A 14,807-nucleotide genomic window follows, 5' to 3' on the forward strand; every position below is an offset into this window, starting at 1 on the left:
GAGGACTTCCTCCCCACTAGCAAAAATCCGTCACTGTCCCAGGCCCCGTAGGAGATATTTACCAGGTGTTCCAGTACCAGTGGCAACTCCAGGTGGGTTTCCTTTGTCATAGGATTCTTTAAGTCCTGAGATGACCACAGATCCAAAGGACACCAAGCAACTCTGCGGCCTACAGTTGTGCCTCTGTCCAGCGGATAGCCTCTTGGTCTTGACCGCAGTCTCATCCTTCCCTGCCTCCTCCCAAGGCTGCTGACCCTACCTTCACTCAGAGCCTCTCGGGCAGTACACCAATCCCAATGTTTCAGCCTCTGGGAGCTGCTCTGGGTCAGCCCTGTTCCCAGCTTGGGTCAGCTCTCCTTCTCTTTCAGGCTCCTTGACTACCTCTTCAGAGGTACAGAAAGCCAGATCGAACTCACACAGGGTCAGGCAAATTATGTCAATTGTGGATCCTTCCAGAAGCTAGGCCTCTCCTCCCAAAGCAGATAGAATTTTGGGGCCAGGCAATCTATCTAATCTACTCCTCCTGTTTTGTTCAAGGGCTAAGTGGGGTTGCATGGTTAAGTCACAGCTGAGAGGTCTGTTCCCAGCACAAAGCCACCTCTGACCAAAGGAGTGGGAGGTTTGTGCTTCACTGGGCACTCATGGCTGAGCTGGGCTTCAGGAAAGACACTGGCTACGTCCTCTCCTTCTTGAGCCGAAGGCCTGCTAATGCCCCTCAGAATGACTGTAAGTGTGGGTGTGTGGGGGGGTCAGAGGTCAACTTTGGATGTCATTACTTGATTTTTTTTTTTTTTAAGATTTACTTACTTTATTTGTGCCAGTGTTTTGCCTGCATTGATGTCTGTGCAGCATGTGTGGGCCTGGTGCATTTGGTGGTAAGAAGGGGCATCGATCGCATGGAACTGGAGTTACCGACTGTTATGAGCTGCTGTGTGGGTTCTGGGAACCAAACCTGGGACTTCTGCAAGAGCAAGCAGCCAGTGTTCTTAACCACTGTACCAACTCTCTGCAGCCTTGCCATTTCCTCGTTGTTGAGGTCTCTCATTTTCCTGGGGCTCACTGGTTAGGCTAGGCCGGCTGGTGAGCGCTGGGATCTTCATGCTTTTGCTTTCTCCTTTTTCCGTGTTGGGATCACGAGTAAGCTATAACCCATAAATGTCTCTATAGACCATGTGGTATTACTGTGGGGAAACCTTTTTGAAATGTGTGCATCTCTGCAGATGCTCATGGAGGCCAGAAGGGGGCGTTGGATCCCTTGGAGTGGGAGCAGCGGATCTCAACCCCTTTGTGGGCCACATATGAGAAATTCTGCATATCAGATATGTACGTCACAATTCATAACATACAAAAATTACAATTATGAGGGGTCTGCAACCCTATAGGTGGAACAACAATATGAACTAACCAGTACCCCCCAGAGCTCGTGTCTCTAGCTGCATATGTATCAGAAGATGGCCTAGTCGGCCATCACTGGAAAGAGAGGCCCATTGGTCTTGCAAACTTTATATGCCTCAGTACAGGGGAATGCCAGGGCCAAGAAGTGGGAGTGGGCGGGTAGGGGAGTTGGGGTAGGGAGGATATGGGGGACTTTTGGGATAACATTGGAAATGTAAATGAAGAAAATACCTAATAAATAAAAAAAAGAAAAAAATTACAATTATGAAATAACAAAATAATTTTATGGTGGGAGGAGGTCACCACAACATGAGGAAGTGTATTAAAGGGTTGCAGCATTAGGAAGATTGAGAATCACTGAGATGGAGTTACAGGTGTTTTGTAAGCTGCCTCAGCTGAACTCTGAACTCTGATCCTTTGATAGAAATGTAAGCATTCTTAACGACTGAGCCATCTCTTTAGCCCCTGGGGGAATCATTAAACTCTAAAAAATGGAAGTGGAACTGTATAAATGAACACAGCATACACATATTGCTTGAATTAGACAAACAACCATTTGTTGCATTATTCCTGGGAGCAATGAAGCATGACATCATGGTTTTTGCCAGCATTCACAGGACTCCTGTTGAGTTTGGGGGTGTGTCATGTGAAATGTAATTAGAGAAAGACAATATGCATATTGCATTGGAATTTGAAAAGAATCAGAAACTTCAAGGCTATCTTCCAGAAACTAAGCTGGAAGGGCTCAGCGGTTAAGAGCACTGACTGGTCTTCCAGAGGTCCTGAGTTCACTTCCCAGCAACCACATGGTGACTCCTGACCATCTGTAATGGGATCTGATGCCCTCTTCTATCATGCAGGTGCACATGCAAACATAGCACTTATATATATAAATTAATAAGGGAAAAAGAGAGAAACTAAGCTGCATATGGTGGCTCACACTCCCATCATCTCTAATCCTGGTTCTTGGGAGGCTGGGGCAGAAGGAGTGGGAATTCAGGGTCATCCCTACTAAGTTCAGAGTTCAAAGCCAGTTTGGGAACCTGTTGCAAAAAAAGACAAAAGGAAGAAAAGAAAGAAATTGTATTGGCCAGACCCAGCATACAAGAGGCTGAGGCAGGAGGATGAGCCATTATTTACTTCCCTCCTCCTCCTCTGTATAAACATGTGCTTGCATGCACACACACGCATACACACACACACAAACATGCACACACATGAACATGCACACACATGAACATACACACACATGCACACACACATGCACATAAACATGCACACACACATGCACATACACACATGCGCGCGCGCACACACATACACATATGCACACACGCACATACATACATGCAAGCACATACATGCATGCACACAATGCACACACATGCACACACGTGCACACACACGTGCACATGCACACACACATGCACACACATGCACATGCACACACGCACATGCACACACATGCACATGCACACACGCACATGCACACACATGCACATGCACACACATGCACATGCACACACATGCACATGCACACACACATGCACACACATGCACATGCACACACACATGCACATGCACACACACATGCACATGCACACACACATGCACACAATGCACACACACATGCACACACACATGCACATGCACACACGCACATGCACACACATCAGGCAGCTGATCTAGTAGCATTACAGCTTGGGGGAGTTCATGGGACTCAAGCTGGGGCTGTAGAGCTCTAGGCCCTGGCCTCCGTTTCTGACACTCTCCTCCTCTCTACCTTTCCTACAAGTGTCAAAGTCACCAAACACGGACTGATACATGCGGTGTGGCTATCGTTTGGGGTGGGTGTTGGGGGGAACAGCCACAAGCAAACTACTAGTTAGCACCTGCATTTGTGTGTCTATCCAGAAGCATAGCTCACCCACCAATGCAGATCCACCTTGGCCAAAAGGGTGTGAGGCAGAGGAAGGATGGGGAGCTGGACTGAAATCCTGGTCCTCGGAGAAGCCGAGGCGCATGGAGGACGTTCCTCAGAGGTCTTCTGGTCCCTTGCTCAGGTTCTCAAGGAGGAAGCCTGAGTATGAAGGAGGAGGTGACCTCACCTCAGAGCCAGGAAAGAGATTAATGTCCTCCCCCCTCAGTGTAGCACAGACCCAGAGTCTGCAAACGGCTCAAAAATAAATAAGTAAAGATATTTTTCATGAGTTATGATTCATTTTAGAAGAAAATATCTACAATTATGTTTGGAGCCTGGGGCACTGTCCACATCCACATTTTATTGCTATGGAGTGAACTGGCCAGAAATCTATGCAGATGCCAACAGGGTCTGTCATCTTAGAAAAAGCCAATTTGAAAACTTGGATTGAATTGCTTGAGCTTCAGATAAAATAGTGCATGATGCCCTGGAGGACTCCTTTATAGCCAACCCCTTTCAACTCCAACCAGAACCAGTTACCCCCAACCCTCCCTGGACCCCTGTCTGCTCATACGAAACAGCCCTGAGGCTACTGGAAGCCTCTCAGGATGCCAGCATGACAGAGTAACACAGGTTGGAGTGACTGGCCTTTAGACATTTCAGTTCTTAGAATGTTCCGGGCCATCTCTCCCGTCCTCACGTCACCTGCCTTCCCCTCCCCTCTTCCTTGGCTCCCGTTATTTGTCTCCTTCCCTGGCCTTCCCCAAGCACAGCTGCTCTCATTTTTGAGCAAAGCAGCCCACCATTCTGCCTCTGTGTCCCAGCACAGCTCGTACAGCAGGATGGTGTCCCAGACGGTCTCACTTTTCTGTTGTCCTGATAATACCTGGACAAAAGCAAGTTAGGAAAGAAAGGTTTCTGTTGGCCCCACAGCTCTCCAGCTGTGGTCCAGTCCTTGATTGTAAGGACGTCACAGTGTCAGGAGCTGGAGGCTGCTGGTCCTACCACACTCACCTTCAAGAAGCTGAGGCCAATGAATACCTGTCCTCAGCTAGATGGCTCCTTTTAATATAGACCAGGACTTGAGCCCAGTGACAAATGCTACCCACCTTCAGTGTTAGTCTTCCCACCTCAACCAAATCTAGGTAACTACTTTGTATATGCATGCTCAGGGATGAGGTAATCCTTCACAACAAGTTAACTATTAACACTAACCACGCCAATCAAACCCATCCCCAAGGATAGCTCTTCTCGCATAAGGGGCTGTACCAAGAGGCCCCAGTGCCTGGGCAAGCAGATCATCTGTTGGCTTGGGGAGTCAGACAGGAGAATTGAGGCTCTGCATGGACTCCAGGACTCATTGAGGAACTGCAGGCTGGCCTGCCTCTGGAAGTAAACCGTTTGTAATTTTGGGGGAGTCCAACTGAGGTCTGGTGATCCCTGCTGACTGGACTGGATCCTGCAGTGATCATGTATGTGGATAGGGCTTCTGATGAGGGTATCCATCCCAAGAGAAGCATGCTGTCTCCAGCCATGATCACAAAGGCTCTTGTCAGAGGCAGAAGGGAAGTCTTGGAGAAGAGGGACAGGTTGTGAAATAGAGGGAAATCCACATATGTTCCAGAACAGTCCTCTAAGGCTTGGGCGAATTTTAAAGATAATTGAGATATGGATAAATGGAAATGGTGGGTAGATAGGAGTCATGCCTTGTGGGGGAATGGAAAAAAAAAAAACCAAGGCTCTGAGCAGGAAAGGGATGAGATTAATAATGGGATCCTGAAGTAGGACAGCGAAATGGATCTGCTTGGCACAGCACCTAAAGGGAGTTTTCTCTTTCTTTCCACCCTTAATGATACCAACACCCTTCGACCAGATGATGGGCAAGGCTATGAGGATCGCAATTCGGATGGCAGGAACCATCAGTTTTCCTTTAAAACCAATATTCTAGCTTTGGAATGGGCACCGAGTACCACTGAGCTTAGTCCACGTGGGCGCTGAGCCCAACGCGAAATCAGATCAACGCAGAGTCCCCGGGTGCCTGCTCCGACCCACGGCCCCGCCCAGCCTCTCTTTGTTCCTCATGGCCCCGCCCCCTCTGCCCAACTTCCTAACCATTGGCTAGAGGGCGGGTTCTTGCTGTTCAGGGGGCGGGGCTATGGAGGCAGGCGGGGCCTGTCGCGCCTGCGCAGAGTCCTCCGGCCACAGCTCGCACCGCTGGTGTCTGGGCTCCGGGTCCCGACTGAGAGATCGCTGAGCTGCGCAGGGCCCCGCCCCGGGCTCCATTGTTGAGGCAGCGGGCGCTCCGCGGGCTGCGCTCCTTTCGGCCGTCCAGTGCTCACGAGCCACTGAATCCTGAGGTGAGGCGGCGGTGACTTTGAACCCGGAGCAGGGCCAGGTGTCCCACGATGTCCCCGGGCAAGGTCCCCAAGCTGGATGCCCTGGGCCGGGCAGGGTCCCCAGACAAGGCTAGGCAGGATCTCCAGGGCCGGGTAGGGTCATCGAGGCCCTTCAGGGTGTTAGACAGGACTGACCAGGGACTCCTGAGAGGGCAATGTCTCCGGACAGGGCATGGTCCCTATACAGGGCTGGACCGGGTCTCCAGGGCTAAGTTGGATCCCTGGAGGTCAGAGTCCCCAGGGCCAGGTAGGGTCCCCGAGGCCCTTCAGGGTCCCCAGACAGGGCTGGACAGGGTCAGCGGGCAGGGATGGTTTTCCAAGAACTGTTCGAAGATCCGGTCATCCGAGACCTAAAGGACAGACCACATATTTGGACTTGTAGGACAATCGCTAAGGCTGAACTGGGGGTTCCCGGCTTGGCAGTCGGCTGAAGTGGGTCGGAGAGTGTGCTGCCGGGTTGGTGGCAGCTGCCTTCTCCTCTAGAGGGACAGGAACACCGAGAGGGCTGGCCTGGATGGACCCGAGCACTCAGGAGTCTGTGCGCCCTGGCATTGTCTCGCCGCCGGGTGGCACAGAGGGCTCTGCACCTCCAGGTCCTGGTCGCCCTAGGAGTGGGCTCTTTTCCGGCCCTCCTTCTTGGGTGTAGCTAGTTGATTGTCACCAAGAGGGACCGGGGGTTGGGGGACCCTTGTGTGAGGGAGCCTTCCTGTTTCCCTATGTGGTGTGGATGGCTCCGGAGGTAACTACGTGGACTTAAGTGTGTGGGGAGGCTTGGCGGGTGGAAAGGCTGTTTCTGTCCCTGTATTGGTACGATTTCGTGTGTCAGTGAAGGTGACAGCGTGGACACGCGCGCATGGGATCCTGGTCCTGTGTCGCATGGCTTGTCGACCCAGGCTTTGCCCATTCAGTCCTGGCCCCCGCTTTGGGTGTGCATTGGGCACTGGTGTTTCGGTGAGGTGAGCGAAGCCCTGTGCGTGCTGGGCGCAGTTAGCCTAAGGTGGTGTGGACCGGACTGCCACCCGCTCTTCGGTGTTTTGGTATTGTCTTTATTCAGTGAGTTGAAGCGGGGAGCGGGCGGGATGGGGGGCCGCTACACGGGCTCTGGAGTAGCCCGTCTGAGAATGTGCCCCTCACCCTGCGGGTCTCTGGGGAGCGTGGGGCTGTCACTGTGCTGGGAGCTGCAAGTCCAGTCATGGAAGTTTCTTACTCCAGCCTTAGGCCTGGCGACCCAGAGGCCGGTGCTGATTGGAGGGAGCAGAGCCTCTCTGCCCTCAGCTTCTTGATTTCTTCCGTTGGGAAGAAAAAAAAAATCTGGAAAGCCAGAGAGTTGACTTTGTAACTCCCAGTCAGCGCCTGGCAAGTGGAAGAAACTCTCCCAAGAACTTGGCGTGCTGCAGAATGAGTTTGAATCAAGAAAATCCACACCCAGGGAACCAAGCCAAAGCAGTTACAGTTGGAGATCAGATTTATGAAGGCAGCCCTGGGGTGAGGTCCAGGGAGGGGACCTGATGCTGCCCCTCAGGCTGGGCCCTCCTCAGCTACTAACTAATGTGGAGACCATTCATTAGATACTGCTTCTTTGAGCATTTCAAAATCACTTGTCATGTATCCAGGATGGTGTGTGTGTGTGTGTTTGTGTGTGTGTGTGTGTGTGTGTGTGTGTGTGTGTGTGAGAGAGAGAGAGAGAGAGAGAGAGAGAGAGAAATCAAGGCAGTGTCTTTCTGTGGGGAGAGGGCAGGCAGCAGTTGGAACAAGGAGTTTCAATAAGCAACTCACGGTTTGTCCTAAAAGAGAGCCCAACTCTAATAGCAGGATAGGATATGAAACAGCTAGGAGCCATCCTTGTCCTGCTATAAGATGCACACTTAGTCTCTGCCGTCTCCTATTTCTGTGCTTGCACCAGCTCAGCTCTGGGTGCTGAGCTCTGGCAAGCTTCTGCCTCATCAAACATTCTCTCTAAGCCTTCTTTATGTTAGTTCTGTCCTTTAGACATTGTGAGTTTAGGCCAAAAGTACGTATCATAGCTTGAAAAAAAAAACAAAAACAAAAAAACAAACAAACCCAACACTCTGAAAGCCACAGACCCAGTTTGTACCCCAGAGCAGGGAGGAAGTGGGGCCCAAATGAGAGAGCCTTTGTCTACACCATGAATCCAGGTACAAAGCCTCAACCCACCAAAGATAGTAAAGATTTTTTTTAACCTGTCTGACTGAGTGTGTTTTATGATGTAGAGTACTCGAACAGAGTTCATTGAGTCTAATTTTGGCTCTGAAGTTGATTTAGTGTCCTTCCTGGGTAGTTTCTCCTCTAGGTTTTAGCAGTCTCACCTTTGAAAGTCTTCAAGTAGACAATTTTAAGGAACATTCTTGGCCCTAAACCCTTCATTCTTTTAACCAAATATAGCAGAAGGAAGTTGGCCTATGGCAAAGATATAAAGGAGATATTTGAAAAATGTAGTCTAAAGAGCAAGCTACTTCCTTGCTTCTCAGTTTCTTTTTACAAAGGTTTATCCAAGGACTGAGAGATGGTTCGTGGTCAAGGTTGCTGGCTGCTCGTGCAGAGGACCTGGCGCAGTCCTACACCCACATGGTCTAGCTCAGGGCACCCAATGCCATCTCTGGCCTCTGCGGACACTGTGTGCATGTGGTATGACAGACATATGGAGGCAAAATGCCCATAGTCATTAAGTAAAATAAAATTGAAATTTATAAGGGTTGGGTAGATCATCAGTGTATGGGACAAGTGTGTGTGATGGAAACTTAACACTTTTTGGTGTTGTCTTGCATGCTTTTTGAAAAAATTAAAATTAAATTTGATTTTGGCCTTTTTGAAGATTTACACCCCCACCAGAGAGATGTGCGTGTGCGTGTGTGTGTGTGTGTGTGTGTGTGTGCATGAGTGCACATGCACTCATGTATGCGTGTGCATGTGAATGTGCACATACACATGGAATGCCTTGGGAGGTCAGAAGAGGGCATCAGATATGCTGGGTCTGGAGTTGCAGGCAAATGGGAGCCTCCTGATGTGAGTGCTGAAAACCAGATTCCCTGAGCAGAGCAGCAAGCATCCTTGACCATGAACTGTCTCTCAGCCCTTACACTCTCTTACCCACAAAGCACCGCTCCAGCCCCTTTGAACCCTTTATAATTGTATTCTGTTTGCATCTCCACTGTATCACATCCCTCCCTTAATGAAGCCGTTGGGTGCAGATCTGTTTTCAAGAGCATCTGTTGGTGTGTTGTCGGATGGAGTCTGCCAACTGCGCATTTCCAGGTCCCAATCTATAGCCAGGATTTTACTTGAGAGACGCTGAAACAAGTGGAATCTTAAGAGTACCCCAAGTAGATGCCCTGGGCTCTGCCTAAATGTTGAAAGGCTCATCTGATCTTAGTGCTAAATACATCATGTGTTAAAGGGTTGGCAGAGGAGTTCAGCTCTAAGGAGCAGAAGCCAACCCTTCCATGCTCATCCGAGCGTCTGTGGTGAGGTGGGAATTCGGTGTGCAGAGTTTCTTCTGGCCGGGTGTCTGTGTGTAGAAAGGACATGGTTCTCCCTGCTATCTAGATAACGACAGGGATTGAAAGTTGATGATGGCAGTTCTGCCTAGGGGTGACGTTCTTTACTGCGACACATCTCCTTTCAATGTGAGCTTCTTTCCTCTGTTTCATTTGTAGCTACCTTGATTTCTGTCCAGATGAAGTGACAGGGGTTTCTGCACAGGGATAGGGTAGATCTCCACTATTGTCCTCTTGCCCCTATTCACCCATCACTGAACACATCAGGTTGGTTAGGTGCCATCTGTCTGCTCCCAACTATGTCTGGAGATTTCTGTGGCTGCCATGAGGGTTTTAAACCATGATGTCACTTCCTTTATTCTACAGCTTGATATCTCTGTAAGTCACCATGTAGCCCTCACATAACAGTAGAGGATTGCTCTTTTCAGACTGTATGTCTACGGCTAATGTGTCACTACCACTCAGGGCTTCCCAGGCCACCCTTTCCACTCTCAGGTTCCTGTGTCTGTTATTGCATTGGGACCCAGAACCGTTCTGTGTGTGGACAGGATGTAGATGTGAATGAAGTTAAGGATTGCTTCCAACAGTTCTTTAGGAGGGGACTTGAGTTAGAGTTTGGCTTTTTAATCAGGTTCTCTCAGCCTCAGTTCCTTGATCTGCACAAGTGTGTTAGTTCTTAGTAATGCCTTTAAAATGTTGTTATTATTTGGAAGATTCAATGCAATTACAAATAGAAGAGATTTTTTTTAAGTTGTAAAATCCTATGCTGCCAAAGTTATAAAAAGATGCAACATTAATAGTTGTTGTTTTTTTGTTTTGTTTTGTTTTTTGTTTTGGTTTTTTCGAGACAGGGTTTCTCTGTATAGCACTGGCTGTCCTGGAACTCACTTTGTAGACCAGGCTGGCCTCGAACTCAGAAATCCGCCTGCCTCTGCCTCCCGAGTGCTGGGACTAAAGGTGTGCGCCACCACACCCGGCTAATAGTTGATTTTTCTCTGCTTTTCTGTACACACTCAAGAGTCCTGGATGCGGTGCCAGGAAACTTAGCATTGTTTTATATCCTGAATGATCAGTATCATTTGGTAGGCATTTCGGGGAAATCATCAAGTTCGAATTCCGGTTTTATATGGTTTATATAAAAACGTGTGTGTTTGTGTGTGTGTGTGTGTGTGTGTGTGTGTGTGTGTGTGTGTCTGTCTGTCTGTCTGTCTATCTGAGTGTCTGATGGTTTCAGTAATAGTTCAGAGCCACAAGCACCTTCCATTTATAATTTCTTTCTTGATGTTTTGGCTCCTAAGGGACCTGACTGGAGATTCGAGAAGGCAAAGTTCAGAGGTCAAGGCCAGGAAGGCAGCCACTTGTTGTAATTCGGTATCCTACTCGTGAGGGGCAAGTGTCAGGGTGAGTCCAGCTCTTGCAGCAGGAGGGTTGCTTGGATCATTCTCTCTCCAAGCCATCTTGGCAGCCCTATGTTGACTGTCCCAGGGCCAGATGTCAGTCCTGCCCCCATTTCCTCACCAATTTCTACTGAACACTTTTGTTGCTCTAATGTTACAACAGGAGAGCACAAAGGCTCACAAACTCAGCAGTGGGTCTCAAAGAATGCCTGTTGAGAAATGCAGATATTAATATACAACATCCTATGTGGCATTAACAGACACACAGAGTTCCTGTGGTGTGGGAAAGCCAGCAGCCAGAGTTTCCTAGGGACGTTTGATGGTTGAATTTCCTGCAACACTGGTATTGCTGGACTGGTAAAGGTAAGGCGGTGTATTATGGGAAACATAAATTTTGTAGTCTTCTGGACAATTTAGAATTCCTGAAATCTGTGACTGTAATGAAAACTGTGATCTATTGTTTTGGATGAAATGTGGCCATCCTTCTCTTTTGTGGTTGTGTGTGTGTGTGTGTGTATGTGTGTATGTGTGTGTGTGTGTGTGTGTGCGCGTGCGCATGTGTGACTGAATCCAGGACCCTGGGCTTTGCTTTGCTATTAAATGAAATCCTACCAGGTGGTAGTGGCACACACAGCCTTTAATCCCAGCACTTGGAGGCAGAGGTAGGCAGATCTCTGTGAGTTAGAGGCCAGCCTGATCTACAAAGTGAGTTCTAGAACAGCCGAGGGAGAAACTCTGTCTTGGAAAAAAAAAGATAGAAAAAAAGAAAGGAAGGGGAAAGAATTTCAGTCCTCAGCCCTGCCTCTAGCTTTAAGGGAGTTGCTGAATGCCACACTGCTGGCTACTCTTGTTAATTCACTGTATTCGTTTCTTTCTACCACACACTTAACTTCCTCAACTAACATACACACACCAGCCCACATTGTTACTGGGCAGAAAGCAGCAAGGTAGTAGTGTTGTTCAACTCTAGAAGGAGTTGCTTCAGGCTCAGTGTCTCATTGGCCATGAGGAGTTTCTTGTGACTATAGAACCAGGTTCCCATTTTCCCTACCAGTTAGGGACTCTGAAAGGCGGGCCTTCCTTCCTTCCTCCCTCCCTCCCTCCCTCCCTTCCATGTGACTTTCAGATAGAGCCTCCTGTTAAATGTAAGATATCCCTTATGCATGTTGCTTTTCTACTCAGAGAAAGTTCCAAAGTTGATTTGAAGGCAGATGTGTTCACTTGACCGCCTAGATAAGAGAGGAAGAGACGGTTTGTCATGCACTATGACAGCCACGGGTCTAGGGTTTGGGCACAGGTGTCTATGGGGATCAGCCATTGTGTCCACTGACGTCACCTGGTCCCCTTACTGCCACATCCTGTGAGGTTGCTTTGTTATTTTCCATTCATGGACATGTAAACTGAGGCACCAATGGATTAAACCAATCGTCAGGGATATAAAGATTGCCTTCTGTTTGTCTGTACGGGCATGTGTGTCGTGTGTGAGCATGTGTGTTGTGTGAGTATCTTTGCTCACGCAGAAGACAACTTTCATGACTTCAAGAGCTGGTTTGCCCTTTCCGGACACTGAGCCTGGACGTAGAGAATCAAACCCAGGATGTCAGGATTTTGTGGCAAACCTTTTTACCTGAGAGGCAGAGGCAGGATGCCAGTGAGTTCTAGGCCAACCTGGGCCATATTGAGAGCTTGAGGCCAGGTTGCGGAGGGAGACCCTGTTTCAAAAACAAAGATGTATTGTTCTGACTTTCTGTGGAGGTTTACAGTACTGGAGACAGGTCAGCCTCAAGCAGCTTGTTTTGGAGCCTTGAAGTGGCCCTGCTGAGAGTAGAGTTTTGCCAAGAAATCCTCTGAGATTCTGCTGATGGACAAAACACCCAGGTGGGGGAATTTGGGACCTTGCCTTCTCAAGACTTAGACGGAGGACCCCTTGTTTCTGGAATAGACTCAGCTGGAATGAGTCAGCTCAGCTGACAGTCACATTCTCAAGGGTCAGGACACCCACTGTTTCAAGGCAGACGGCCCCCATCGCTGTGTAGGAAAGGTTAGCTTTGCTCTGAAAGGAATTTTATGACGACCCAGAATCTGGGCTGGGGTGTAGCTCAGCAGCAGAGTGCTTGCCTAGGGTGCAGGATGCCCTGGGCTTCACCTTCACCTCTGTAAGGAAACACAAACAAACACGAACAAAACACCTAGAACCTTTCCTTTTAAGATAGGACCCACCCGGGCTGGGTGGACTTCGGAATTCTCCTGTGCTGATCTTTTGCGTGGGTGTGTGTTTTTCCTGGGAGAGGGATTTACAGCTTTCCCCATGTCTTCAAAGTGGCTGGGCTCCCTAAAGCTTAGGAATGCACACTCTGTACGTCAGATTTTGTTTAAACATTAAATACCCATCTTAAACACAGTTACACAAGCGCACGGTTTTAGGAGTCAAAAGTTCTTCAAAGCTTGAAACAAAAACAGAGCAATCAACCCTGTCCTTCTCCACGCCAGCTCTGCTCCCAAGGGGCCACCACTTTGAAGGTTTTAGCTGAGAAGGAGGGGGGGGGGAGAGAGTGGAAGAGGAGGGGAGAGGAGGAGAAGTAGTGTGTATGTGGGGGGGTGAGTGAAGAGGGGGAGGAGAGAAGCAGGAAGTGGGAGCAGGGTGGGAGAGGGAGAACACTGAGAGAGTGGGACTGTGGAAGGGGTGGGGTTGGGGACACCCACTCTGCCCCCAACTCCCAATGTCCATTTCTCTGCCCTCCAGCTTCCCAATAGTCTTGTGAGATAGTTCTACAGAGTAAGAAAGCACAGACTTGGTTCTAGTTTTGATTCTTGGTTCGGAACGCCTGAAGCATAGCCCTCTAAACGCTGGAGGTGTTAGGAACATCTTCCCTCTGCACCATCACTTCACCCAAGTGAGCCAGCGATAGCATTGCATTATTGCATTGCGATAGCATTGCGTAACAGCTAGATGCCTGGAGGCCTCAGGCTAGGGCCCCAGAGCCAGGAGCTCAGGGGGCAGGATGGGGGTGGAGAATCTCAGCTCCACCCACAGCGGCTGGGGAGCATGGGGGCTAGAGGCTGAGCTAATCGGCAAAGGCCAGGGTTGTAAGCAGTCAGCCAGCCTCCATGATGGAACCTCCACAAGAGCTGGGAACAATGGGCTTACCAAGCTCACCTGCTGCTGTAGCTGTCTGGAGATAAGGGGAGGGAGGGGGCAGCTGTGCCCATGGCGCCCTTGAAGCTCCATGCCCTTTTGCGAAGATTCTCCCAACTTTTCCCTCTAGATCCTTGTATGAAGTTTTTATCATTGTTTTAAATTTCAAAAACTCCTTTATAGTTTTTGTAGGGAGGAGATATGTAGCACGCGCACACACAAACACACGCGTGCACACACACTCGCTCATGAAGGCACACATCCTGGGTTCAAGGATTTCGTTAGATTTTCTTAAACAGCTATGTTACTTTCTTTCTTTTCTTTCTTTCTTTCTTTCTTTCTTTCTTTCTTTCTTTCTTTCTTTCTTTCTTTCTTTCTCTCTTTCTTTCTCTTTCTCTCTTTCTCTCTCTCTCTAAGATTTATTTATTATATGTAAGTACACTGTAGCTGTCTTCAGACACTCCAGAAGAGGGCATCAGATTTCGTTACAGATAGCTGTGAACTATCTGGTTGCTGGGATTTGAACTCAGGACCTTTGGAAGAGCAGTCGGTGCTCTTAACCGCTGAGCCATCTCACCAGCCCCAATAGCTATGTTATTTTCTAACTTGCGCGTAAAATGTATGCATTTTTAAATGTTAGCCTTAGGATTGTCACCTCTCCAGTGCAGTTCCTTTTGTGACGACCGACCTTTGTTGTTGATACAGAGGTTTCTGTGAAGTTTGCGACTTGGAAGGGATACTGCTGGTGTGTATGTGGACAGTCTGGGATTCAGAGATGTTGGAGACAGAACACAGTGTTCTTTGGGGCCGGGAGATGGCTCAATGGTTAGGGGCTCTTGCAGAGAACCCACGTTCAGTCCCCAGCACCGCATGGCAGCTCACAACCACATGTAACTCTTAGTACTTGGAGACCCGTTGTGGCCTCTGCCGTACATGGCATACACACAATGCACAGGCGAACTGTGCAGTTTTAGTACTTTTCTGTGGCTGTGATAAAAGCACCGTGGCCAAGGCAACTTCTAGAAGAAAGGCGGTTTGGGCTTATGG

At 49.0% G+C, this 14,807-nt stretch overlaps 1 protein-coding gene across 1 annotated transcript in view; it reads left to right on the forward strand.

The window, feature by feature from the left end:
• The first annotated feature begins 5,518 nt into the window (after positions 1 to 5,518).
• The window catches only part of Afap1 (actin filament associated protein 1), a 111,718-nt gene continuing 102,429 nt past the window's right edge, over positions 5,519 to 14,807 (forward strand). The window contains exon 1 of the mRNA XM_085836640.1: positions 5,519 to 5,673. The gene's annotated coding sequence lies outside the window, so the exon portion shown is untranslated. The remainder of the gene's footprint in view (positions 5,674 to 14,807) is intronic.

The sequence above is a fragment of the Mus caroli genome, unplaced genomic scaffold (assembly GCF_978045245.1).
Source record: "Mus caroli unplaced genomic scaffold, Mus_caroli_1 scaffold_4, whole genome shotgun sequence".
Classification (NCBI taxonomy): domain Eukaryota; kingdom Metazoa; phylum Chordata; class Mammalia; order Rodentia; family Muridae; genus Mus; species Mus caroli.